We start from the raw sequence: 3,972 nt of genomic DNA on the forward strand, positions 1-3,972 counted from the left end.
GGAGTGCCTGCCATGCTCCGGTCCATGGGGTCACAGAGTCGGACACGACTAAACGACTAAACAACAACAACAAAGACATTTATCCTAAAGACCCTGCAGTCTCTGCCAGGGCTGGTCCAAGACATTTTGGCACCTGAGGGCTGCCAGGGAAGAAGAAAAGTGAGTGAAAATCGACATCAGGAACTAGGGGAGGATAAAGATCTAAATTGGGAATCAGGGTGGGAGGAGACCAGCATCGCTTCCTGTTTGCCAAGAGGCCACTGTGGAGGTCTGGCCTCCAAGAAGAGTGCCATAGCTGTCACTGCCACCGCAATAAATGCATTTCTTGGAAGCTGGATCTGCTATCCTGCCACTGTGGCAGTTGCCTCACCTTGCCTTATGGGTGGGCCGGCCCTGTTCTCCACTGACCTTCATTCCAAGGAAACCAAGCCCGGCTTAGCACAGGAACCCCTGGAGTCTCTCACCACATGGAAATTGCAGACCCTCCAACTGTCCGTATTTTCCAGGGACAGTCCTGGATTTACATAAGCCATCCTGGTTTCTGATTTGATTCTGGAATATCCTGCTTTTCCTTAGGACGTCCCTATTTTCATTGGAGAAATGTTGGAGGGTATGGGGTTCTGTAAGGGATGATTCTCATTCTCCATCCACCAGTAGAGCTTGTGGCAGATTCAGGGCCATCTTAACTATATCCGGCGCCATGGTGCAAAGATCCCTCCGGAGCCGGTGCCCACCCTGTTTCTCAGAGCTGCCGACCTTTTTACGGCACTGCCGGGAGCTTGGCAGGAGGAGGCGGGCAATGCCTGGAGGGCAGAGAAGAGGCAGAGGCTCTGGGTGCGGGTTGCTTCAGCGAGGCGGGCGAGGGTGGTGAGCTGGTGCCAGGAGGTGCTGTGCCCAGCCTCTTCCCTGGCGCCCTCCAGAACTTGGCGCCCTGGCACCCCACGCCACTTGCCTCTATGGGCAAGATGCCCCTGGGCAGATTCTTGAGTGGCAGATTTCCCCAGTTTAATTAGTATTTTTGTGTCCCCACTCCAGCTGCTTTGTAAGAAAGCGGAGGAGGGAAACGAAGGAAAATACAGCGGTACCTCAGGTTAAGTACTTAATTCGTTCCGGAGGTCTGTTCTTAACCTGAAACTGTTCTTAACCTGAAGCACCACTTTAGCTAATGGGGCCTCCCGCTGCTGCCACGCCGATGGAGCACGATTTCTGTTTTCATCCTGAAGCAAAGTTCTTAACCTGAGGTACTATTTCTGGGTTAGCGGAGTCTGTAACCTGAAGTGTATGTAACCTGAGGTACCACTGTATGTTGGAAGATCCCGTCCGAGATCTCCTGTTGGTCCTTCCTGCTTACTGAGCTCTCCTGAGCAAACGGAAAACACGAGAAAGTAGTTCCTGCTTCAAGAAATTCCAAAAATGCAGTGGAAAGCAGAAGCAAAGCCAAAAGGCTGGGGGAATCCCATAAGCCAAAATGCTTCTGACTCAATAACTTTGGCTCCATCAGCCCTCAGGAAAATCCAGCCAGCCAGTACGCAAATCCGCAGGCCTGCTGTGCTGAAAAAGGAGGAAAGAATCCAAGGATCCACTCCATTCTCCTAGTTATAAATTGGTTTTAATACTGTATTTTTTATTGTTAAATGCCCAGGGACCTTATGGAAAAGGACAGGCAAGAAATCCAAGAAGTAAACAAACTAAACAGATAGGTTGGGAGTCAGGAAAGAGGAACCCAAAATAGTCACTTGAAGGAATAAGCGAACTCTACAGTAATAAACTTTATTGCATTGTAACCAGGGCTATAATTCCAGTAACTGTAGTTTGTTAACGAGTTTCTGGAAATTGTAGCTCTGTGAGGGATAAACTACAATACCCATAATTTATTTGTGAGCAGGAATGTGCTTTAAATGTATAGTGTGTACACGGCTGAGGAAACTCAGGCTGCATATACACAATGCATTTAAAGCACATGACTTCCCCAAAGAATCATGGGAACTATAGTTTTTCCAGCATCCTTAAAAAAAACACTACAATCCCCATGATTCTTTGGGGGAAGTCATGTGCTTTAAATGGGTCTTAAATATATGGTGTGTACACAGCTTGTCAGATTATTTAACAGCACGCAGTAATGATTATACAAACTTGCAGAATGTTGTATTCTTGCTGGTTTCAGGGTTGCCAACTTTCATAAAACAAAAAAACCCAGACCCTGTTCCTGCACAGTTAACAGCCGCCTGGCTTGGAGAAATTAAGTGGGCGATGTTTTCCTCGTCTCCATGCCAGGAAAATCTTCCTCTATTACATGTCAGTGTGCTATTTAAAAGCATGAAAACAGAGTCACTTGAGAAAGCTGGCCACAAAAGCTTTTCCCTTTCTTCCTTTTTACCGTGAAAGCTAAACTATTGTGTAAAATTTGGCAGGAATTGGGAGTGGGTGAATCTTCCCGAAGCAGAGGACGAGGCAGTTTGGAAATAAATGTTTAGAGGAAAGAAGTAAGTAGGGAGAAACCAGGGTGGGGTGGGAAACCCACCTGTTTGAAATTGGGCTCAAGTAGATCTCATGATTGTGGGATCCATTATTATTATTATTTTTATACTAGAACTCCACTAGTTGGTACCAGGTAAAAAAAGTGGCTTTTGGGGTACAGCCAGTTACAAAAGGGGCTGGAGTTCTGCCGCACCCTATGAGCTATAGGCTGGGATGGCGTGAAAATACAACAAACCATTGTTACAGATCAGTGAGGTTTTAACAGCCTAATTGAGTAAAAGAATTGCCAGCCCTTAGACTATGGCTACATTAACTGTGTATGTAAGAAAGAGACACATAACTTGATTTCAGTGGGGGCCTAGCCCCATTTCTTACGACTTGGGGGTAATTTTCCACAGCTTCCCCTATAAAAACAAACTTGTACAGAAAAGGCGAAAGGCTGGTTCACACATGCATATGTGCATCTTCATATCTCTCTTTTTTTAAAAAAAATAATCTATGTTTTTCAGATATATACATTTTACTGATTTTACAATCATTTTGACATTTAAAAACGTGACTTCCCCCTCTTTTTGCGGTTCCTTAAATTTATTTTTAATATCTTCTGCATATCCAAATTCACTTAACTTACTCATTTGTTTATCTTCTTTAAATATAGACTCTTATGTAACTGCAGGCTATTGCATTAATCCTGCCAGTGTTTTTATCTGTTTACAATTCATCTGTAAATATTCAATAAACCACTTCCACTCTTTTATAAAATGTTTGATATCTTGATTTCTTATTATTCTGGCAAGTTTCGCCATTCCTGCATAATCCATATGTTTCTGTACACATTCTTCTTTTTCTGGGACTTCTGCTTATTTCCGATTTTGGGCAAGTAACATTATTGCCGCTGTAGTCGCATACATGAATAAATTTCTATACCATTTAGGTTGTTCTGTCCCTATAATTCCCCCCCAAAAAAGCTTCTGGGTTTTGTTTTGTTTTAATAAAAGTTATTTTGAGCATCTTTTTCAATTCATTATATATTGTTTCCCAATAAGCTTTAACCTTACTACAAGACCACCACGTGTGATAAAAAGAACCTTCTTTCTCTTTACATTTCCAGCAATGCATGTGTGCGTCTTGATCTCTTACCGCTTAGAATCATAGAATCATAGAGTTGGAAGAGACCACAAGGGCCATCGAGTCCAACCCCCTGCCAAGCAGGAAACACCATCAGAGCACTCCTGACATATGGTTGTCAAGCCTCTGCTTAAAGACCTCCAAAGAAGGAGACTCCACCACACTCCTTGGCAGCAAATTCCACTGTCAAACAGCTCTTACTGTCAGGAAGTTCTTCCTAATGTTTAGGTGGAATCTTTTTTCTTGTAGTTTGGAACCATTGCTCCGTGTCCGCTTCTCTGGAGCAGCAGAAAACAACCTTTCTCCCTCCTCTATGTGACATCCTTTTATATATTTGAACATGGCTATCATATCACCCCTTAACCT

This window comes from Podarcis erhardii (assembly GCF_964252035.2).
Source record: "Podarcis erhardii genome assembly, chromosome: 13".
Classification (NCBI taxonomy): domain Eukaryota; kingdom Metazoa; phylum Chordata; class Lepidosauria; order Squamata; family Lacertidae; genus Podarcis; species Podarcis erhardii.